The sequence below is a fragment of the Rhinolophus hipposideros genome, assembly GCF_964194185.1.
Source record: "Rhinolophus hipposideros genome assembly, chromosome: 6".
NCBI lineage: Eukaryota > Metazoa > Chordata > Mammalia > Chiroptera > Rhinolophidae > Rhinolophus > Rhinolophus hipposideros.
Window position 1 is genome coordinate 33701694 of NC_138052.1, and position 26171 is coordinate 33727864.

Consider the following 26171-nt stretch of genomic DNA (forward strand, 5'->3'; position numbering starts at 1 on the left):
TGTCTCACACAATATTCTTATCAACCAGTAAAGAAAGTATAGTCTTGGGTAAACGGACATATGGCTTGTTTTTTGTCATTGAACCAGTAACCTACCATAGCAGACCAAATAAGACTCCAGAAGAGCTTATTGGGTGATTATACTGAATGATACTTACATTAATCTCCAGAATTTAAGAATACAAAATATAAAGTCTACAAATTAAAAAAGTTGCTAACTCTGTGGGAATTTGCAAGAATTCAAAGTGAATAAAAGAAGAAAGAAAAGTGGCTGAAATAAGCTGAAGATCAATGAGAACAATTGATTAAAATGGCACTTGAAAAAAAGGCAGTATCTGGTATAATAAAATGTAAATGGTATATGTAGTGCAAAAATGGGTAACATCTAGGCATTCTGCCACTTAGTTGCTGTAAATTAAAACTGAGACCTGGTATAGCTGCTTGGATTATGCAGGGGGATCTGTAGTGTTTTTTGCCTTCAGTTGCCTCACTTGTCATGCAATAATCAATCCTCTTGTATGTTTTCAGTTATAAGACTGTAACATATCTTCATCTATTTGTGGGTATTTTCATTGTTTAGGTCCTGCAAAGTAATTGGCTGTTGTTTTGTAAGAAAATAAGGAATTGTGTAAATTCCTCCAAAAATAAATAATTACTAAAGCTGCTCTGTTTCTATGCCTTTCCATATAAACAATTTTTTTTTTCAATGTCAAAGTTTGGGGTAAATTTTGAAGACATTTTAAAAGGGAGTTAAACTCAATATGTATAATACCAAGAATGCATAAAACTCAGTTCAAGACATGACAATAGAAAGAGCCAGGGCCAAATCTGGGCACAGACAGGCACAAAACTGTCATGACCACCACCAGCTACAGTGATTGTAAAATATAACCTGATTGTTGGATTGTTGAAATATGAAATTGTGTGTATATGCTTAATAAAATATAGTTTTAAAAGTCTTAATAGTCTCATGCTATTTAATCCAGCAATTCCTCTTCTGGATATTTTATCCTAAGGCAACAATCATGCTATGGTAAGAAGATATGCAGAAAAAGAACTTGCAGTGTTTTTAAGTTTTTTGGTAACAGATATTTGATAACTTATATATGAAAAACTTATACATGATAACATATATGAAATGATAGCATGTATGGGACATCAATCAGTGAAATGATCTTGCATTATAATGATAAACATGATATTGTCACAAAAAGAAATTCAGAATTAAGTAAAAAAAAGGGATACAATGATAAATAGTAGTTTACATGGCATAACTTTAAATATTAGTTTGAAAACAAACACGGAATAGTTACACAATTGTTATACAACAAATGCATTGTTTTAGGAATTAAAGGTGATTTTTATATTTTTATGATGTTTTTCTGAATTTTTAAAAATAGAACATGGTAATTTTAATTTAATAAAAACAATTCTATGAGGAAAAACCACTTATATTGACAGCCTTTAAAGACTAATCATCTTTTTTCTTTTTGTTTAATGGCTGAACATTTTGTGAATATTATTTTATTATTTAACTCTACATTGCTAAATTTGCTAAATGTAATATTGTCTGTGTGGTTTATTTAAAAACTCAAAACTAGATTCCACATTTATTTTCATTCTCATGTATTATATAAATTTACTATGCATATATCAGTTTAAAATAAACGTCTTTAAAAAAATAAAATAAAATAAACGTCTTTAATTTAAATATATGCATACTTAATATATAAATATATACATTATATATATGTATATAATATATAAAATACAGGACTTTATATTTATATTTATATTTATACACACACACACACACACACACACACACACACACCATTCTGGATTTCATGTTATCCTAGTTGTGAAAAAAACATCAGTTAATTCTTATTTTAAAATTTTTTTCTTGATTTAAATACATTTCATTGATCTATTTTTCTGTGATTACAAAATATCTCAATGAAAGTAAAACATTTATTTCTGCCTACATTTGTTTATTTCTGTCTTTATTCTCTAATTTTAAATTTTAACAGTTTCAAAAATACAGAAAATTTGCACTTATTTTACTTAATCCTCAATACACTCTGTCCAGTTTCATTAGTTTACATTTTTTCCCTTTTGCTTTACTATTTCAGCTCACTCTTCCTCTTTTATTCTCTCTATATGCTTATATCTATATATATATATGTGATTACATAACTATTACATATTAATGCAGATGTATATAGGTACATATATACAGTTTTTCCCTGCATCATTTAGAATAAGTCACAGACATCATGTTTCTTTACTTGAAATACTTTTGTGTGTATTTCCTAAGAATAAGGATGTCCTCTATAACTACAGTACAGTGCAATTATGGAAATTAAGAAATCCATTATTAACAAAATAGTGTTATGTAACTCACAGTGCAGCTAGGATCACACATGCATATTTGGTTGTCATGTCTTTTAAACTTCCCATAATCGGAACATTTTCTCCGTCTTAAACAACTTTGAATTTGAAGAGGTCAGGCTAGATGTTTTCAGACTTTCCTCAATTTGCGTTCGGGCCAGAAAATATTCAGACTCTTCTCCATTTGAGTTTTCCTGATATTTCTTAATGATTGATTCAGTTTATGCATTTTTGGCAGATATCCCACAGAAGTTATGTTATGCCCTTCTCAAGTGCATTATACTTGGAGGCACATCTCTTGTATTTGCCCTGTTTTTATCATTGATCATTTAATTAAGGTGGTCTCTGCTAAGTTTCTGCACTTTCTGAAATTTTCTATTTTTCCCATTTAATTAGTAAGTGATTTGTGGAAAGATGCTTTAGGTTATGGAAATATCTTGTTTGTCATCACACTTTCAATTACATTGCCGATCAACAGGTGTTTTCTTGATTAAATCAATTAATTATAACATTTGCCTGATGGTAATTTTCTAACTCCATCAATACTTATACATATGTTTTAATTGGCATTTTATGCAATGAAGGGTTTTCCCTTCTTCCTTATATTCTTCACTTCTTTATTTATATTTTATTTTTTCTAATGAATTTTGATTCTTTATTATAATTATTTATTTTGATATTCCAATTGTTCCAGATTTGACTGATGAGAGCTTCTTGGAGCTGGGGGCTGGGTCTTTTTCACATATCTCCATCATTTTTAAATGCCTTACTCCTCCCCCAGAAAAAAACGTTGTCATCTTAAATTCCAGTTTTAAGTCTCTTTCCTGTGTACATGTTCTAATATGCCCGGATAGTTTTTTCAATATTTTCATACTTGTAGTGAACTTTCTGAGAGTAAGTTTTGTGTCGTAGGAGCTTTCTTTTCCTCTTCCTCACAGTTTTTCTGGAAGCCTTAGACCTCTGTATTACATATAGTGGGAACTTGAAAAAATAGCTCTATTAGAAATTGGTGTTTAATTTTCTGTTCATAGGTAACTTAACATTTTATTATTCTCCAACTTCCAGTTATGTGGACGATCTAGGATTAGTATGGGGTTTGTTTATTTGTTTGTTTTTGTTGGCTGTATATATTTTGCTGAATGTGTGAAGTGTTTCAGATTTAGGTGGCTGCTATTACCACAACTGCTCAGAATTCCAGGTCCACATTTTTAAAGCATTCTTCAAAACATGATGATATTTCAAGTTATTTTCAATATGCCTTGATATAACCACAATGAGAAGATTGCATAGCTTTACCTTTAGTGGTCAATGTTCTATTAATCCAGTTTATTTAGTTAAATTGAAGGTTTTTTCTCTATTATTATTTTATCAAATGTTGTACCTATCAATCCAGGAAGTCTCTGAAAGATGTGTCCATGGTAAATGTAAAATCATTATTTGAGATAATTAATTTCCTTGATTTGTACCAATTGTATCTGTAAATTTCTTAGCTTTAAAAATAGTCAAATAATATATTTAATCAAATGGAAATTCAAGCCCATGAAATTTTAAAACATGTATATAGATTAAAATAAGGTAACTAATCAATAATACCTGATTACAAGAATCCAGTGAAATATACTTGTAAGCAATAGCTTCAACTAATGGAATAAGCTTTTGAGCATAAATGAGGAAAATCCTTCCTCCAGTTTCACAGCAAAGAGGTCTGATTGTAGTCCGTAGGTAAAGATCAGGAACAACACACTCCTGATCTTTGAAAATGGCAGAGTAGAAGACAGCTTGGAAAAGTAGGAAATAGGTGAGTGCACAAAGTGTGTTCCATACCAGAGCAACCACTTCTGTATTCTATGGGGACTGTGATCCCAGCCTTACAAAAGCGTTGCTCTTTCAAAAAAGCTAGAAATGAGGATTTGTATGAGAAATCTTCCAGTTTTGAAAATTTAAAAATATACATATTTTTAAATCCATGGTGTGGAATAAACAGTCAGTAAGCCAGATATGGTAATTATGCTCCAGTTTGCATCCTCTAATCTGGTTGCAATGAAGGGACTAACTGGCATTGTAATGAGAAGTTATCTGGGTCAGAAAAGCTGGTTCTGGGCCCCACATCACCTCTTATTAGTTGTATCAATTTGGGCAAGATGTGATTAGTGTTAACTTTAGTTCTCTTGCTTACCAGGATGAATATGCTAAAGTAGGAAGGAACATAGAGATCTGCAAATTGTTACAAGTTTATAATTCTATAGAAATTATGCATGGCTATGATTTTGCATCTTTGGTTAAGCTTTAAATTTTAAACTTAGAAAAATGAAATTAATAAAGATACAGTTTCTTAATTTACTTTTGACATTTCACTATAACTTTGCCAACTGTATCTAGTTTCCTCTTGTTTGAGAGGTTCTGTGTTGACCATTAGTATAATTCATTCCTGTACCAGGTAGACCAAGGCCACCCTATTGTTTTCACACACTAGAGGATGGTAAATTAGACATTCAACTCAATTCTTGTTCTGCTTGCTGAACTGTTGATTTGGTTACAATTGGTTTTGGTCAACACGAAAGCACACCTCCTGTATTAGTAAACTGGGATTTGTTTCTGCTTAGTACTGAAAAGAACCACATTTCTCTGTACAAAAGTACTGAAATTCTGTTGGTTGCTGAGAACATATGTTACTCTAAAGATGCTTGCTACTTAGGAAAATTTTATTTGTATTGTTCATAGTGTGTTTGATCCGTCTGAAACAACACATTGTACTTTAAAATGTTATTTTACTTATCATTAAGTTGTGTTTTATTTTGTTTCTTTTGAATAGTTCTTTCTATTCAAAACAGTATACAACTATTCAAAACAGTTCTTTCTATGCAAAACAGTATACCCAATAGCATAAAATCCGTTTAAGTTGAGGTATTTTGAACTTTGAAATTAACGTGCTCTTCCCAAACCTCTCCACAAAAACAAATTAATTCATAAAAATCTCATTAAATAACTTTCTCTTCATGATCACACTGACTTCCTGAAAAAAGGAGATGTATGTCTGTGTATTTTTGTGAAGCATGCAAGTGGCATTTCTGCATTTATCTTAGTGTGTGGTCTTCAGTTGGAATTGATATGCAATTATGAAGTGAATTGCTGCAATTCTCTGGATAAATCAAGCCAAATTTTCTTGAGTTAGAGATCTTCATGTATCAAAAGTACATTTCAAAAGCTTGAAATATTTTAATAACCACCTCAAATTTCCAACTAAATTTACTTAGAAACATCTCAGATTTTTTTTATTAGTAAGTGTCATGTTGTGCTGCCATGTTTTGGGGGCACTGTGTTTCTTGTGTACAGTTCTGAAACCAATAGGCGGATTCTTCTTACCTCTTACTTGAGAGTGTCTTCCTTGATTGATGTTCAGAATATTTGCGTGTAGTTGGGAATATTTCTGTCCATCAGCCCATTATACTTCGCAAGATGTATAATCTATATTTTGCAAAACCTTGTTTCAGTACGTTAAAGTATGTAGTGTCTAACTGTGTCTTAGACTGTATTAGTTTTTCTGTGACCTTGGCAAATTGCTTACTCTTTTGGATTTTTCTTTTCTTTCACAGATGCATTTTGTAGGAGTATTTTGAAGATGAATGTTTACAAATCATTTTGAAATTGCCAAGCACCACATACAGTAAGTAATATATATATATATATATTTTTTTTTCACTCGACTGCAGTCATGTTGAATGAATTTGGCAGACAGTCATAAAAAACACATTTCCATTTACAGTTCTTGATATTTGTGAATGTTAAGGAAACACATATATAAAAGATGAAAATCTGATGAGCTATTTGCTAGTCTGAATTAAATTGTATAATTTCAAGATTTCCAATGAGTTATTTTACTATAGTTCTATGTACATAACTCACATGTAATATTTCTCACTTATTATTTAAGTAAGATGCTATTCCTCTTAATCATAAGTTGAGAAGAGTGAAGAAAAAATTAATGTTATTTTAGCCAGCATTGATATGGGAATTTTAAAAAGGAGCATTGAATTAAGTATTAGGATTTTCAGAATATTAAGATTTCCTATATATCAGACAATGTATGTGTGGTACCTTTCATTCTTCCCCAAATATTTTAAGTTCATTTTTCAATTTCCATTTTATGAATAAGAAACTGAGACTCAAGAAGTTGTAATACCTTGCTCAATATCTATATCAAGTGATGAATATAGGTTTTGAACATACTTGTAATGTCTTTCAAAAAAATTGCCTCTACCAAAACTTAGGTAAGTTAAACAAGTTTTGTTTAAGAGACTAAATATTTTTGGGTTAAACATGTTCTGATATTTTTTGGATTTTTGTTTTACTTAGATATTATCTTGAAAATTTACAGTTTATTTTTCTGTATTGTCTGTCATGTCATTGCCTTCATTTCAAATGATGCTTTTCAATTCCTTCATTGAAGTGCTTTGAACTAGTAGGAAATGAGTGAAAATGTAGCTGCCTGAAAGTTTATAAATCATCTAAATTATTCTTTGATAAAAAGTGTTTAGAATTAGAGTTCTGAAGTTCTCCAAGAGTCTTTTTTCATTCATAAAGGAAAAAATTAAATGCTATTGTATTATTATTTTAGAGTTGGAAAGGACTGTAGAATCATAGATTATTAGACTTGACATGCTCAAATTCCTTGTTTGATGAAATGGAATGATCTGGAGGACAATCTGAAATAAAATTTCCCAAAAATGTAGAATGAATGATGAAAACGTTGTTTGTACATTGTCTTCCTATATAACTACTTCAGGGGGAAATATATGTATATATATATAAAATATGTAATATATATACACATAACATATAATATGATATAATATATAATATAATATATAATATACATAATTATAATTTATATAATTTATATAATTATATATATTATTATATAATGTATATTATATTATTATATAAATAATGTATACTATTATATATATGGCAGCATAATGTAGTGTTTTAAGAATTCAGACTCTAGATTCAGACTACCTTGTTTTAAATCCTGGATTTGTCATTCACTAGCTGTACGACTGTGAATAAAGTACTTAATGTTTTTTTTAAATGGATATAAGATTAGGAACTATTTGTGGCAAGAGACAATACATGTGAAGTATAACAATTCTAGGTACAGAGAAATGCTCAATAAATGTTAGTGGTTATTAAATTGGAATTGTATCAATTCAAGTATGTTTATTAATAAGCATTATAACTTCGTTATGCCATGCAGAGTACACAAAAAAAGGTACTCAGTGAATACTGTTATTTACATGCTGAAAAAGAAACTAAACTTCAGCCTTCTTGATATATTAGAGCATGATACTTTTAGTAGACACCTTTAATTCTTTGAACTTTTAGTGAGGAAACAAATATCAGGTACATATAGAGCATGTAAAATTAGCATGCATATATACAAGTATATCCTATTGCGTGTTGACTGTATACCTAGGCTGAAAATGTGTTTGTATTCTTTTTGGAGAAAAGAGGGGGCCATTATAAATTGTTTATGGAGTCTGCTTATTTTGAAGGAGACAGGGCAAATTTGTAAACAAAAAGTAAAGAAAATAGTTGAAATGATTGTTAAATGATTTGGCAGAATAACCTCATCCAATGTTTAATGAAATACTTTATGGAAATTGAGTGATGTGGAGAAGAAAACAATATTTATTAGGTATTTACTCTATCCCATGCATTTTACATTCAACATCTCAGTTGATCTAAGCAATAATATGAGGTTAGATCTGTTCTTATCTCCATTTTTCATGTGAGGAAAATGTAGCACAGATACTTTAAATCTATTATTCATGGGAATGAAGCTTGAGGTTGATCAAATTCTAAAGCTTCTCTTCTTATCCTCTTAACCTGGGTGTTGAGTACTGAAATTCTGTAGCTGATCTAACCTTCTTTTATTTGCAAAACAGCATTGCTCCCAAACCTCAGATCATACATATGAATTCTTTAGTAAATAAGTGGTTGATGATTGAATTTCAACTAAAACAAATGAGTTGCCTTATGTTGAGTGTTGATAGGACCACTTAGCAATCCAAAACTAATTGCCTTGATAAATGCTGTTTGCGTAAGACAAATTTAAAAATACAATAAAAGCTGCTTCCCTAAGGGCAGAGACCCGTATCTTATGCTTCTGTTAGTTTTACTTCTCAGAATTCGAAGTGCCTGGCCACTTAATCTTGCAGTACTTCAGCCACTTTATGCAACACAGCGATATTTGGAATGTAGAGTTCCCCTTGACTCATTCTCCTCTATTTATGATTATTCTCAGGTGTCTCTGAGTTCAGGGGCTTCCATTACAAGAATTTGGCCACACTGTGTGATCTTTGATGATCTTCATCTTCTTTCATTTTAGTCACCCACTGATCCCCGTTCCTTTCCACATCACTTCTTGAAACAAACCATCAGCAACATTTTACCTAAGAGATATTTTCAAACTTAGGATAAAACATTATTCCTCTGAAAATGAATGGGTAGTCTTTTGCACTCTCACACTACTCTTTGTTTTGAGAGTGCAGGGCTTAAGACTACTTCTACTTTCCATTTCCAGATTTGGTCTCTGAGAGACAAAACTAATAGTTATATTTAGTAATTCTACTTCATTTGATTCAGTAAATATTTGTCACATGCTCCTATAATAATGCGACACTTTGTTATTAAGTACTAGAGCCAGAGGAGGGAAATGACTCTTAAAATTCTGTCTTCAATTTGAGGAACTAAGCTATGCCCAGGCATAAATAAAGCAGAGGATATGTCATTAGGTTATAGTATCATGAGAGTATTCTAAGGTAATCATATTAATAAAGCCATTTCAGATAATTTTAGAATGTTACATATGTGAAAAAATAAAGCATTAGAGATTTAAGAAGGGAGATATAATCATTCTGAACTGCATTGGTTCAAGATTTCATCCTGCTGATTGCATTTGCGCTAGGTCTTGATACAGGTGGAAATATTAACAGAGAAGTCAAGGAAATGGCACCCCCAAATTTAGAGGTAAAGGGACATACTTCACATTTAATGAATGGTAAATTCATTAGTTTGGCAACAAAATAAATTTCTTGTGTTGGACTAAGACCAGATAACACTGGAAAACAAGGCTGGAGCTAAGTTGTAGGAGATACTGATGATGAGAGTAAGAAATCTGAATTTAAATTTAATAAAGAGACTATATTGCGAGGGCCAATTCCGTGAATAAAAAGTTTCTCATTTGAATATTAGTCTGGTGTTGTCTTCCAGCTGGAAGACTTGTAGACAAGAACAATTTTAGGAAAATAAATAGCACTATAACAATCAAGGGATGAAGGCAAGCAAACCCTGAGGTCGAGGCAGTGGAGATGGAGAGGAAAGAAAAGATGCAGGTGAGATTTTGAAGAATATTGGTTCAGGGAATAATAATAATAATAATAATAATAATAATAATAATAAACATGAGTGGAATTTACTATGTACTAGACTGTTTTAAATGACTTACATTTATTATTTAATTTAACCTTCAAAAAATCCTGAGAGGTAGACAATTTTAAAATATTATCTCCATTTTGCACAAGAGAGAACTGAGGCAGCCTTTAGCTAAGTAGATTGTCTCAGGTCAAATAACTACTGTGTTTCCCCCAAAATAAGACCTAGCTGGACAATCACTTCTAACGCATCTTTTGGAGCAAAAATTAATATAAGACCCGGTATTATATTATATTATATTATATTATATTATATTATATTATATTATATTATATTATATTATATAAGACCCGGTCTTATAGTAAAATAAGACTGAGTCTTACATTAATTTTTGCTACAAAAGACGCATTAGATCTGATTGTCTAGCTGGGTCTCATTTTTTGGGAAACACGGTAGCAAATAGCAGGGCTGATACTTAAGTTCGTTTGGTCAAGCCCCAGAGCTTCTGCAGTTAACCACTGTACATCATTTCTCTGAAAAGTAACTGAGATTTCCAGGTCAACTGAACTAGAAAATGATTTTACCAAGTCAGAGAAACAGATTTCTTTTTTCAGAGATTACCCGTCTTTAAAATAAGCCTTTGCTCCTTCTTTATGTCTTTTTTTGGATCGGGAGACAAACATGTCCTGTAAGGAGAAATATCCCTTATGGTTAGTGATGAATCTCTTGTATACCTTCACTTCAATGCTGGGCAACAGGGATAAAATAATTTATGATATTGCTCGAGTGTAAATTCAAATAGTAAATATGTCATCTCAATATGATTTGTCTTCTTTCCTTAGCAGAGCTTACAATGAAACAAAGGTAGAGTGCTAAATTAAAGATTTAATATCTTGAGTCCATGAAAAACCAATTATTTTAGAACTTAGTTTACCTATCATACTAAACTATAGCATTGACAACAGAAAAAATTGGCACCCAGCATAGAGAGTATCTCTCTTTTTCTATATTAGAGAAGTGGCATAATGTGCTGCGGAGATCATGGGCTCCAGAACCATAGTGATTCATGGGTTCAGATCCCAAACCGAGGCCTCTTTAGCTGTGTACTGTGTCAGTTTTATAAGTTCTCTGTGGCTCAGCCTCTTCACCTTTGAAATGTGATAGTAATAGTCCTGTGTCTTCTGAATATTGTAAAGGTTACATGAGGTATAGCCCTTACAGCGGCTCCTAACACACAGTAAATTCTCAGTACATGCAAGTTATAGTTATTGAACTGTATCTCATATAATATTTAATTTATAAAATTTAGTTACAGAATTATTGTCATTTTAAGCTTCTTTGTTATGAATTTTTATGCATTAAGGGCACAAAACAATGGTTTTTACAAGCAAAGACCATGTAACTATCATACAAATCAAGAAAGAACATTTTCTGCATCCCAGAAAACCTACTTTTTCTGCCTTGCAAATATTACCTCTTTTTCATCAATTCCTGACAGATTAATACTTTCATGACTTTTACAATAATCACTTCCTCGTTTTCTATTATAGTTTTAACATGTCATCATGCATCCCTAAATACAAAATTTTAGTTTAGCATTATTTCTGAGTTTATATGCATAATAATCATATAACATACATTCCTCTGTGTTTGATTTCCTTTCCCAAACATGTATTTCTAACTTTCATTAATGTTTTTGTATGGTTCAGTAAATTTCATTGCTATGTATTATAGTATGCCATTATATAAAATACTGCAAAGTTTTACCCATTATATTGTTGATAGACATTTGGCCATTTCTAGGTTTGGGCAATTATGACTAATACTGGTATGAATGTTCTTTTAAATGTTTCTTTGTGCACATGTGCACATATTTCTGTTGGATATATTTTTAACAATGAAATTGCTTGGTTATATTGTATGTAAACTTCCATTTTAGTAGATACTGCCAACCAGTTTTCCAAAGTAGTTATACAAGTTACACTCCAATCAGTAGTGTATGAGAGTTTCTATTGTTTCATTTTTACCAATATTTGGAATAGTCAGTGAGTCCTTTTAATTTTAACTATTCTCATGACAGTATAGTTTACATTTCCCTGTTGACTAAAGTAGTTATGTTACATGGGATGATTGCCATATGGGTATTATTGTTTGTAAATTATCTGTTGTTTGTAAATTTTCCATTATGTTGATTTCTAATTAATATGCAGAAGTTAGCTATATTTACACTTAGAGCCCTTTTTCAATTATATGTTGCAAAATATCTTTTACCCTCTGTGACTTGCTTTTTTAATGTCTTTTTTCAGTAAGTTTATTGGGGTGACATTGGTTAATATTATTATATAGGTTTCAAGTATACAATTCTATAATACATCATTTATACATTGTATTGTGTGTTGACCACCCAAAGTAAAATCTCCTTTTATCACTATATATTCGACCCCCTTTACCCTCTTCCACCTCCCTGTGCCCCCTTACCTTCTGATAATCACTATACTGTTGCCTATGTCTATGAACTTTTGCTTGTTTGTTGCTTTTAGTTTTATATCCCACATAAGAATAAAGTCATATAGTTCTCAGCTTTTTCTGTCTGACTTGTATTTCTTAGCATGACATTCTTAAGATTCATCCATGTTGTCACAAATGGCATTATTTCATCTATGGCTGAGTAATATTCCATTATATATAATGTATTTTATATATATATATATATGTATATATATATAACACACACATGTATATAATATATACATTCCATTATATATACATATATATTCCATTATATATGTATATACACATTATATATATTATGTATATTTGTATATATGTGTATATGTATATACTGGTGGTGCAAATGTATACACATACACATGACTTGTATTCATTTTTTGTTACAAATATATATTGAGTATTACAATTTTACTACAATTTTTTCCTTTCTTAAAATTGTATACGTTTTTTGGGTACTCTCTGTATATACATATACACATATACATATATATGTATGTGTGTGTGACTGTTTGTGTGTGTGTGTGTGTGTGTGTATGTGTGTATGTATCTCACATCTTCTTTATCCAATCTTCTATTGAAGGACACATTGGTTGTTTCCATGTCTTGGCCACTGTGAATAATGCTGTAATTTACAAAGGGGTACATATATTTTTATAGCAAAATGTCTTTGGATTTTTGGGGTAGATACCCAGAACAGTATTGTTGGGTCATATAGTAATTCTATTCTCAATTTTTTGAAGAACCTCCATACTGTTTTCCATAGTGGTTGTACCAGTTTTCACTCCCTCCAGCAGTGTATGAGGGTTCCTTTTACTCCACAACTTCTCCAATATTTGTTTTGCTTATCTTGTTGATAATAGCCATTCTAATAGATATGACGTGGTATCTCATAGTGGTTTTAATATACATTTCCCTAATAGCTAGTGAAGTTGAGCATCTTTTCATATATCTGTTGGCCATTTGTCTGTCTTGGTATAAGTTTCTGTTCAGGTCCTCTGCCCATTTTTTTGTTGGGTTGTTTGTTTTTTTATTGTTGAGTTGTATGAGTTCTTTATATATTTCGGATATTAGCCCATTATCAGAGGTGTTGTTTGCAAATATCTTCTCCCATTCAGTTGGTTTCCTCTTCATTTTGTTGATGGTTTGTTTTGCTATGTAAAAGCATTATAGTTCAATTTTTTAATGGAGTTTTTGATGAGGAAAAGTTTCTGATTTTAATTATGTTTTGCCTCTTTGCATTAGATCATTCCACTTACAATTGATTTTTCTGAATGATTTGAGGTAAAAGTCAAGTTCTATTTTCATTCCAAATGGATATCCAGTTGTTACAGAATAACACTGAAAATTTTGTCCTTTGCCCATTTCTCTTTAATTCTATCTTGTCATAAATCAAGTGTCCAAATACAGAGGGTACCAAAAACATGTATACATCTTTTAAGAAAGGAAAAAACTGTATTAAAATTGTAATACTCCATATACGCCAATAACAAAGATGAATACAAGTCATGTGTATACATTTTTTTGGCACCTCTGGTATGTCTGCTCTTGAGGGGCCAAATATTTTTTTCTTCTTTCTGTACAGTTTTTTTTTTTTAGTTTTAGGTGTACAAAACAATTAATAGCTAGACATTTACAACTCTCACAAAGTGATAATCCCCCCAATCTACTACTCCTGTGACGTCAAATATAGCTGTTATAATTCTTTTGACTATATTCCCTATGTTATACTCCACATCTGTGACCATATATGTGTATGTATACACTATATATATAATTATAGTTGACATTCAATATTATTCAACTTCAGCTTCAGGTGTATAGCACAGTGGTCAGACGTCTACACAGTCTATGAAGTGTTCTCCCTAATAAGTCCAGTTAGTATTCTTCTTTTTTTTTTTATTAGTTTCAGGTGCACAAGACAAGGTAATACTTAGACGTTCATCATTTATATTGGTCTATTAGTCTCACTACTTGTAACACTCTTTTAACTATGGTCACTTTTTAATTATTCTTAATATCTGTTAAAATAAGTTCTCCCACAGTGCTTTTATTTAAGGCATTTTGACTTTGTTTTGTTTCATATGAATTTTAGAATTTCTTGGTCAAGGTTGCCAAAACCTTGCTGGGATTGCATTCAATTTATTGTCAAGTGAATTTCTAAAGAAGTGCATAATTATAATATTGAATCTTTTAACTTATGAACATAGTATATACTTAATAAATTTTGGTCTTTTTAATTTCTTTCAATCATGTTTTATGGTTTTCTGCATAGAGATTTTGTACATTGTGAGTAATTTGATATTAGGAATTTAATGCAGTTTGATATTATTATATACTATATATATTTATAAACTTTATTATCTTTTTATTTCTTATATATAGAAATTAATTTTTTATTGACCTTGTATACAGCAAAGTATAAACTCACTTATTAATTCTAATATTTTCTTAGTATATTCTTTTGGATGCTCTACATTAATAACTATGTTGTCTATGATCAAAGATAACATTATTTAATACTTTCAGACTTTATAATTTTATTTCTTTTTCATATCTTATTGAATTGCCATTGACTAGAATGTCCAAAGCAGTGCTGAATGAAAGTAGGAAGAATGGAATTTTTTTTCCTAAATCAAAGGGAACACTTTTACCATTTTAGTATTGAGAATGATGTTTACTGTAATTTTTTTGTAATATATATTTGATTTAGAAATTTATTTTTATTCTGAGTTTGCAAGAATTATTAATCATAGCTTCATTTTGAATGTTATTAAATACTTCTTCTGTATTGACATTACCAAATAATTTTACTTCTTTACTTTGTTAATCTGATTATTTAAATTGATTGATTTTTTTTCCCCAAAGACTTCAAATTCCAGTAGCAGAGATACTGCTTCCTCAGGCTTAGGGTGGGACATAGAGTGCCAGAGATATTCTGTATTTATTCTCTAGGCCTCTGGTCACATGCTTGTATCTCCCCGGTCGCAGAGTACTGCTGCTTAATATTTGGTGCAGTGCGCCTGGTGATGGTGGCATGAGGGCTCTAGCTGCCTTTGCTCCAGTGGTCATTTTAGACCTGTCTGTGCTCCTGGGCCTTAAGTGTGTGGCTCTTTCCACATTCCTGCCCAATCCTATGGCCCCCAGCCCAAATGCCTCCTTCACTCTGTGGGGTTCTCTGGTGGGACTGTCCTGTTTTTCCCCACAAAGCAGATCTCTGCTTTGTGTCTCTGTGAGATTCTGGGCCCAAGAGAGTTACCTGCTCCTCCAGTAGGGGCAGATAACTTTGCTTGTACCTCTTTCCCAGAAGCTGTGGATCTTTTACAGGGCCCTGGGGTTATAAGGATTTTCTGTCCTAAAAGGCTAACTTTTGTTTTGTATTAGAGAAGGTCAGGGGAATCAGACAGGATTTTGTGCCTTTGGACATCAAAGTGCTCTCTTTAGTGTCCTATCTTGACTTCAGTCTTTCTTCTGAGCAGCCAGTAGATGCCAGAAAAAAAGCTTTTGACCTTCTATGGGACCTTCTATAAATTGTTACATATATTTTAACCCAACTTTTCAAAGTTTCCAAAGCAAAATGAGTTTTTGTTTCCCCCTCAAATTGCCTAGTATGCATCTAGCAGAGACAGAAGTCTTGAATTAATTTGACTTTTGGTAAGCTTTTCACACATAAACGAGTTGCTGTCACAGTTTGGAAGGAATTCGAAGCTCAATGGAGTATGTGTAACAAAATTTCATTGGATTAAATGAGGTGAATTTCAAATTTTCTCCTGTATAAGGGAATTCTAGTCATTGGCATTATGGCTGGAACTGTAGTACCTAGGTCATTAAGTAATGTAGTCACCTTATGTAGTTTTGTTCCCCCATCTTAGCCATTTGACTTTATCCTCAAAGATTTTTCCAGTGGTTTATGTGACTACTAGAGCCCAGCCATCATATTTAGTTCTACACAGCAAGAATGAAAAAAAAAAAAAATGCAGTGACAAAGGGTCATGCTACCAGCTGATTTAGTCCCCCTCAAAGAAATTCCCTGGCAACTCACCGAATATCTTCTACTTAACCATCATTAATATTTGTTACAAAACAAGCTGTTACATATAGTGTTTTACCTGCACACACAACCACTCTGAATGTGTTCCTGGTAAGGAAGGGGACAATATGTAGCTCTTGGGTAGGCTCTTAGCAGTCTCAGTCACAGCCAGAGGGTGGTGACTACATTTAGGTAATCTGATTTCTGAGGCAGGGTAGTGTGAGTTAAAATACACAGGTTCTATCGTCTAACAGAGCAGGCTTCTGATTTCAGCTCTGCAGATTACTAGTGTTGTGACCTTGAGCAAGGTCATACCCTAACTGCTTCTACTTTCTCAGCTGTGAAAGGGCATGGTAATAACAATCTTAAAACATTTTGATGATGATTGAATATGATAATATATGCAAAGTGTCTATCACATAGGAAAGGGTCAATAAATGTTATTTTTTTGTTGTTTTACCCACCTTGTGTTAACATAAATTCAGTTATTTAAGGGAGGACAGAGTCTATTCATGCTTAATACTGATTGATAGGGTAAAAAGGCAATGTACCGTGTTTCTCTTGGGTAAAGCTTTATCATTTAGATGGGATTGAGTCTCAATTTCTGCCCTTTCAGTATATTATTTTTATACTTTAAACTACACTGAAATATCGCTCAAAATTCAGGCTTATAATAGTAGTACTTTATATAATGTCAAAGCAAGAAGCAGATAAAACGAGTTCTCATTTGAATTCTGCCATTTAGTAGTTAGGAAACTTGTGAAAGTCATTATAACCCTTTGGACCTCGGTTTCGTCAACTGACAAATCAATTAGCTGGACAAGCTAACCTCTACGACCTATTTGACAGCTTTAAAGTACCACAATTCTGTGCATTTTTATTTGCCATAGGCAGATTTCCTTGTGTATATCTCCTGTGATGCAAGAAATATCCTGAAGACCAGCAAATAAAGTGACACTTATTTATTCAAATTTTTATAGGAACTGGCTTTATTGAGAAGTTTTGCCAGTTATGAAATGAAACAATAGATATTAATTGAACAACGTGGTGTTTGTTGTATGTTAGAAAACTGGCTTTAAATTCTGGTTTTGGAGACTGCTGGCTTTGACAAAGTGTGTCCCTTTGGGCAAATGCCTTAAATTCTCTGAGCCTGAGATTACTCATTTATAAAATGGGCAGCATATACTAAGGCCATGATAAGATCAAATGAAATAAGAATGATATAAAAATACTTTTAAAAACTACAAGTTCAATGCTAACCTTTTTAGCGGGTTCAAAGGGTAAAGTACAGAAAATGCCCTCATTCTCGGGTGTGGAGATTGTGTGACAAAGTTTTACAAATAAAGTACAATGAAATAAAGCTATTAAGGACCTCTATTTTAAAATTGTTGTTTGATTTTGCCAATCTGTTTAGCTGCCACATGAGATTGTGGCAAATGGGAGGTTAGTGCACCCCACTGAGGCCAGACCAGCAATGCATGTCTGTGACTATATATGAAGCGTCTCCTTGAGGTAAACTTCCAGATGTGATGTCTCTCTGTGTCTGAGGCATTCTGCATCTGTGATCCAAAGAGTCTGACACAAATAGCAAATCATTTGCAGTGCGTGGCCATTAGTGATGTCTGCTCTCTTCAGTCGGCTCGTTTGAATCAACTGTTAAGACTCCTTCTCTATAAATAACAAGTTATTAGTAAAAGAATAGTTGATATAAGTTCCCGTTTGAATTCTGCCATTTAGTAGTTAGGAAACTTGTGAAAGTCATTATAACCCTCTGGACCTCGGTTTCGTTGATATATCTGCAAAATAGTCTCTAATGTTAAACTAATTAAATACAACAGCAATGCCCAGTCTTTAAGAAGATGCTATATGTTGTGATAAAATCCTAATTTGTCCACAAATTCACATATGTCAAGGTTATGTAGTCTCTGTTTCTGTGTGTATTTACATTTCCTCATCTTGTCATCACCTTTTAAAACTCTTGAAGTCTGCTATATGTATATTAGAGTGTGCAAAATGTACTACTATCAAGTACACAGATTGATGGATTTTTACAGCTATATACTTATGTTACTATTACCCAAATCAAGATATTGAACACTTCCAAAACCTAAGAAGTTCCCCTCGCACCTCTTCCCCATCAATAATCTTTTGGTTTTTAATATATATATTTTAATTTTGGATTTATAATAATGAGCTTCTAAATGGTATGAAGTATTTTGAAGGGCAATTTCAATCTTTTAAAATTTCTGGAAATATTCATAATTATGACAAGAAGTCAAAACCTACAAATCATACTGAATAATGCAATGCCCTATATTAATAATACTGCAAGTAATAAACTTCGTTACACACTGACTGAAATGAAACAGAACTGCATTGTGGAAACCTCATGACATTCTGTCCAAATCTCCCACCTGTGAACCAAAAACTAAAGCCACCACATAAGCTGGTGAGTTCTGTAGGTCATGTTGCCAGGCAACCTCAGTTAGTATCAGAGATACCCAATTGAGCAGCAGAGAGTCAAACTAGAAGGTATCTTGGAAACAGAAAGTTCTAACTGTAAGAGAGGGAAAAGAGAGAGAGAGAGAGAGAGAGAGAGAGAGAGAGAGAGAGAGAGAGAGAGAGAGAGAGAGAGAGAGAAAGAGAGAGAGAGAGACTTGAGCATTTATCTATGCTAGTCATGACCACAAACAAGTTTTTTTCTAGTAACATGCAGCTGGCTTAGAGCAAAATTCTTTGGATTTTTACTCCTTTCTCTGTATTTTCCTTCTTTGCTGTGTCTACAGGTATGAGAACAAAGGTTTGGCAAGATGTATCATCATTAATTTTTAGGAGAGGAGGATGTTATAAGTCATTTGTAGAACATTCAAACCATTTGAGTTCACTGAGTTTTTATTGTTATTAAGTTTATTGGGGTGACATCAATTAGTAAAATTATATGGGTTTCAAGAGTAGTGTTCTATAACACCATATATATATCATTGTGATTTCAATTACATAATAATAGGTTGGTGCAAAAGTAATTGCGGTTTTTGCAGTTATTTTTAACCTTTTAAACTAATTACTTTAGCACCAACCTGATATTATGATTGATTTAGACATATTTAAAATAATCTGAGTACAGAATAAAATACATACTTCCTGGAGTTAACTCCTTTCATGGAAGGCAAAAAGGGAGGGAGGTGTGCCTGCATCCTGGGCAGGCATCAGAGGAGATGATACACTCTTAGCAAACAGGGTGAGACTCTGGGATAAGAGCCTCAACTGAGCCGTCCATATTCTGAGATGCAACTTTTATGTGTTTTTCTAGAGAGGTATCTTCTATTTTCCATGATTTTGTATACAACCTTTTCTACTGTCCTATGCTCTCACTTTTTTTTTTCTTTCTTTCTTAACAGGTGATGCACAGAGAAATTAGCATCTGTGAAATAGGAATAGAGGAGGTCTCTGCTAATTTACCAGTGTCTGTAAATCCTTTCATTCTTCCCTTCCAATGCTTCTTCCTCTGTAAGCCAATGCCTCATGCATGCTCTGAATCTTATACCTGTACATAGTCTAATAGGCCTAACTCAAATGAATATTTTGTTTCTCTTGTATTGTCATCCTTCTCCCTCTCTTGATTTCTTCCCATTGACATTAAACATGTCTATCTTTCTCCTTGAAACAAAAGCTCATCTGCACACAAATCCTCTCTTTATTCTAAGTCCATTTTCAGCTACACAGCTATTCCCAGCTGAATGTTTCTTAGAATTGTCTATATTCTCTGTCTCAAATCTGCATCCTCCGTTCACACCTCAACACTCTGAGGCTTACTTTTTCTGCTTGTCTGTAAATGTCCTTTCCAAGGTTACTGAAGTTAGTCCTGTGACTATTCTAGAATAAAATTGTAGATCTCTTAGCATGATTTTGTACCATGGATCAAACCTTTTATTTTTAAATTTCTTTTTCTATTGGTGTCAGTAACACTGTACTCTCCTGTTTCTCTCTTCCACCCATACCCCTCACCCAATTTCATTTGTGAGCTTATCTTTCTTTCATCTTGATTCTTTGTGGCACCCTCTTTTTTCCTCATACTTATACTCTCGCTGAAGAAACTTTACCAATTCCTACTGCTTTAATTAACGTTGGTTTGCTGACTCCCTCATGTTAAATTGTCCTGAACTTCAATTCCCACACTCACTTGCCTTCCGGACGTCTTTACCTATATGTCCCACAGGAGCTTCAAAACTGTCCAAGTCTGCCAGCAAATTTATGAATACTCCCATTTTTTCTATTATACACATAATTAAAAACATAGAAATGGGTGAAATCAATAAAAAACAAAAGAAAAATAATAAAATCAGTATTCTTAACTACGGTGCTGGCCCCAGAAATCTTAATCTTAAGCAGGTCTTTGATTTTATCTAGAGCGCCTCCATTATAAGCTTCCTGAGGTATCCCAAGCACAGGTCTGGGAACATTTGCCTACTTAAAAATTATTTGCCAAATAAATGAAATAAATAGTTTATATTTGAATAATCTTAAATTCTTTTTCTTTTCTGAGTTGTATTAATGAATTATTTTGCTCATCATAATATTGATCTCAATAATAGCACTGGCTAATATGTACTGAATAGTTAATAGTATGTGCTAGTTCCTCTGATTCTTATTATATGTGCCTAATTCTTACCATGACCTTTTAAGTAGGTATAACTCTTCCTGCCATTTTATAAACATGGGAACAACTGGAGGTAGCTGGGCAAATTAACCTCTCCACTCTCCACATGAAAGGATGGAGGAGGTGAGACTTAAATCAAAGTCTGTCTAATACCCTTAACCATGCAATATATTCTGAATGTTTAGGAAAAAAAATAACACTTTCTATATTTCTGGCTCTTTCATGTAATGGTTCATTGTTCTGATATTTAGCGTCTTCAGTTTCTTATACTGGTAAATGACTATAAACAAAAACTTTCTTAAGTATTTCAGTTATTATTTTGGTCAGGATGGGATGATGGAAGAAATTAGAATGTGGATTCAGGCTTTGGGTAAGAGAAAAAGAGCTTCATAAAATGTTAAGTGGAAATTATGGAGAAATATTGGGATGGCCAAGCAATATATTTTCTCTATAGAAGGAGATTAAAATACAGGAAAGTTGGGGAAAGAATGGGAAAACAATTGGAAAAACAACTAACAAATATATACTACAGAGCCAATTGCAAATTGAAATGAAAATTTCTGGTTAGGTGATTTTTTATAATTGAAAAAATAGGAGAATATGGAGAGGAAATTAGATGGATAAAAAGAGGAATATAAGAAATATAATGGAAAGAATCATGATTTAAATATGATCAAAGAAATATAATTTAATAAAATTACAGGAGTGAGAATAACCAGGAATTAAAAATGCATAAAGAAAAAAATCCTATTGCATCAGTCAATAGGTTTTGTTGATTCAGATTGCTGTCTTTGTATATATCTTTGCCAGAAATGTGAAGCAAAAATAAAAAATAAAATGTTGATGGCTGTTCTGCTGGGGTGGAGGTGAATGAATGTAGGAAACGTGAAAATTTGTATACTTATTATGTTTTTTTTTTTTTTTTCTGGAGAGGAATCATACCAGTATTTTCTTTCTCAGTTTGAATGCTGTTTCATTGCACAGAAATCAATAGATAAGAGATTTTAGAATGGTGTACACCTACTGATTTGTTCTGATGTCAATCAGTAGTTAGAATATATTTACTATGCTTATCAAAATCAAAAGAAAATATTGTAACCATTCAGCCACATAAGTAGTGGGGCTTTTCCTTGGGCTAAACAGATGTTATTGATGTTGAAGCTTTATTCATTTTCTGTTTTAGCTATAAACCTATAAAATCTTTGGGGAAAAAATGTATGAGCTGTTTGCTTTTAGAATTTGAATCTTGACTCAAGAATAAACTGTAATAAGAAAACTGTTTATTAATAACTCATGGTTTCTCACTGCTATATTGTAAGCTATAAAGATCTCATTTCTAGAAAGGAAATCTAACAATTGAGGTAAATTTGAGTAGGTTGATGATCAGCTTCTCCCCTACCCCCCCACCATCCCTAAGCCCTCTACCATAGTCCCCATATTTCTGTGAATACTACTGAAAGAAATTTGTTTTTATAAGGTAACTTAATTGGCAGTAATTGACACAAAGTGACAAGTGAACATATATCTTTTGGTGACTCAGAGACAGAGACATAATATTATTTAATTATTGAGTGAAAATGATAATTAAGGTCACATTAAGGTCACTTAAAGTAGTATAGATAGATCAGACATTTAAAAACAGACAACAGGATAGTTTATATTAGTTGTATGCTACATCTGTTTTTTTTTTGTTTGTTTTGTTTTTTGTTTTTGTCTCTGAATAAAAGCAAACACAAGGGTGCTTGCTTTTAACAGGGAGGTTTTTGGGTTTTTTTGTTTGGTTTTTTTGTTTTCCCTCATGGTGACTTGGTTTTGAAACTACAAAATTTTGTCATTTTCTTAATAATAATTTTTTTCAAATTACAGTATATTATTGATAGGTGATCATGTTTTTTCTATAGCAACAATTACCGTAGTCAGGTACTTCAGTTAGCGTGCTGTTTTAATCTAAAGTACCTATATGGAAGAGAAGAATATTTTGGGGTCCGAGTTGGTATGTCTTTAAATATTAAACTGTCCTTAAATAAATGAATATAAAATTCACTTGTGTTGTTTCTTGTCTAAAAACTTAATTTGATTTGATGAAATACATGCATCAGCTGCAACAGTGAGAATGATTGGAAGTTTGTAGTCTTCCTCAATTTTATGATCACTTTTAAATACTGGTGTTGCTTGTTTTAAGAGCGTATTTATTTGGAAGAAAGACCACAAATGCAGCCAGCAAAAGACAGTTTCTGAATCTTGGGTGAGACTCCAGGTTTGGAAAGTTAACCACTTTTTGAAAATAATGTGGAGTTTTAACAGAATTTGACACATGGGGCAAACTTATTTTTCCAAAGCCATACAGATTCTGTCATACTGGAGAGTAGTAAAATAAAAAAAATTGGAAACAGAATACTTAAGTCAGGCTTTATTTTAATAGGAGGTTCTGCCCTCCTTTTCTTTCTTATTTACTCTGTTTTGTGAATACCTTTTGACAGATCTTTGTGTCTGTTAACTCTCTATTTGCTACATTGTATCACAACTGTGTGTGTGCCCATGTATTCACATAGCATGTATGCAAATATCACATAACTCAGAATTTTATTCTTTATCACTATTATTTGCTAGTTTTCTTATTTAAAATACAACATATATTCCAATTATTCAGATAACATATACTACTTGTGGATAATTTGAAACTTAACCAAGATAGTAAAAGGAATGTCAAAAAAAAAATACACACATTCTTACATATTCTTTTCAGTACTTTTATATGAGTAAGGTAAAGAAAGTAATTGTAACCAGAGTGCATAAACTAGTGAGTACCTTGATTTGATGAATTTTATATTAGCATATATGTTTTTCTCATATTGTCACAAAATTTCATAAGTTTCCAATAGCTGCATAATATATTGTCAGTTATTTATTTTGAACTACTTTTTAATAAATGATATTGTGATAAAATCGCTGTGCATAACGCCTTTTTTAAAACATGGGTTTTTTAAAAGAGAGTTTTCCAGTAGAAAAATTACTAGTTCAAAGTATATGATTATATTTAAGAATGTAGGTACAAAATCATGTTTATTTTTAATAAACCACATTTCTCTCCAAGTAAGTTTTTACTGAGTTTCCCCGAAAATAAGACCTAGCCAGACAATCGTTTATAATGCTTCTTTTGGAGCAAAAATTAACATGAGACCCAGTCTTATGTTGCAATAATATAAGAAGACTGGATATAGTATAATATAATATAATATAATATAATATAATATAATATAATATAATATAATATACCGGGTATAATATAATTTAAGATAATACTGGATCTTATATTAATTTTTGCTCCAGGTCTTATTTTCGGGGAAATGGGGTACTAATTTACATTTCCATCTTCAAAGTGAAAAAAGACCAATTTCATCCCACCTTTGCTAAAATGTAATTTTGTCAAAAGCAGTTTTTAATTTTTATTTTTGGGTCTTTAATTAACAGACTCTCTAATTAAAATAATTAGTAGTTTTCCCAGATGATATGGGAAAATGTTACTTTGGTTTTGGGTTGCCTTTTCATGCGCTTGTACAAATAATCCCGTAATCTCTGCTCAATTTTTAAATCTTGTGAAGAGCTTTTGTGTCTTCCCCTTTCTCATATATTTTTGGCAAATTTTCTTTCTGCATAATATTTCTGTTTTTTATTTTTATATTATATACTCCATTATGTTAGATTGCTTTATATTGAATAACAAGTTACTGTTTTTAGCAATTTCATATTACAAGGTTGCTATGAATATGATTTTTAATCTTTGGGGATATAATAATTTTACTTAATTGTTAATTAATTGGGGACCAATTATTCAATATTCTGATTTTTAACTCTTTATTTGCTTTTTCCCTCTAATTGCCTGTCTTTTAAGGCACTTAATTTATAATTAATCACTTCACCCTGAAGGTTGCGGTGGGGGGGGGGGAACTAAACCTGCAAATCAGACAAATCAGAATATAGTAGCTTTAATTAAGTAGTTTTTTGGTTTTTTTAAACAGTTTTTTTGTAGTAGAGGAACTTAAATATTTCACCTGCTAATGTTTTTTTAAGCTAGTTTTAAGGTATGTTTCTCTCATGTATCAAATATGGTAAAAAAAATCACTAAATTAAAATATTTAAGCATGCAAATAAAATTTGATTTACATTTGTGTGATTTCATAATAGTGTTTCAGAAAGGCACTGTAACTCATTTTATTTCTAGAGTTTCCTATGTCCAAGTTCCTTCTGCATCCTCTCCTTTATGCTGCTGGGGTCCTTATGTGCCCCAGACTCCTGGGCTTTTGTTTGACTCTCCTTCACTTTCTTTTTGGTTCCCACTAACTGCCAGCTGGAGCAGAGTACTGATATAATGTTACAAGATAATTTGATATTGTTCTTCATTATTTTGTACAAATAAGTGCCCCTGTTTTAGAAAGGAAACCTAGACACTAAATAGCCACATTACCCTGCACATTTCAAAGAAGAAAAACTTGTAATTCATTCCTTACATCTTTTGTCATAAAGAATTCAAAAGCCTTAAGGCTAGCTAGGAAGCTGATGTTAAGATTTTCTAATGGTTTGATGTCTCAGTGGAAACATTTATTTTCATTTTAACCGTGTGATTTATGGCAGAAGATGGCCAGCTTGCTGGTAGATATCTGCTGGGAACTGTCCAAATGCTCTGCTATTGTCTTAAATCTCTAGGTTTTATATCCAGGTGAACATTTTGGATTTCTATTTTACCCTCTTGGTAACTATTAATGAATAAGCTTAAACCACTGGTATGTCATGTTATTATTTGAATACTGAGCAGTCTTTAAATAACTAAAGCAAATGAATGATGAACAATTTTTAGGTTGTATATAAAAAAATCCATTATCTTTTTCAGGGTTATATATTGCTTTTTACAAGCTTTCTTTCTGAAGACTTAATTTTATTATGTTTTAATAATAATTTTTTGCTTGTAAAGTCTTATTAACATACATTTTAGGCTTTGATATTCATAGCATCTTCATAGAATGGGTTTCTTTATATCTAAGCATCACTACAAGATCAATGTGTCACAAACTGCTTGAAAAATTGCATCTGCCTTATAAATATTCCTTATGAAGCTTCACCCTTCTTTCAATCACTCTATTCCCAATAATTCTCT

At 31.9% G+C, this 26171-nt stretch overlaps 1 protein-coding gene across 4 annotated transcripts in view; it reads left to right on the forward strand.

Annotated features, from left to right (window-relative positions):
- The window catches only part of GALNT13 (polypeptide N-acetylgalactosaminyltransferase 13), a 456823-nt gene that overhangs the window by 23635 nt on the left and 407017 nt on the right, over positions 1-26171 (forward strand). For all 4 annotated transcript variants that reach the window (XM_081052352.1, XM_081052350.1, XM_081052353.1 and 1 more), the window contains exon 2: positions 5984-6054. The gene's annotated coding sequence lies outside the window, so the exon portion shown is untranslated. The remainder of the gene's footprint in view (positions 1-5983; positions 6055-26171) is intronic.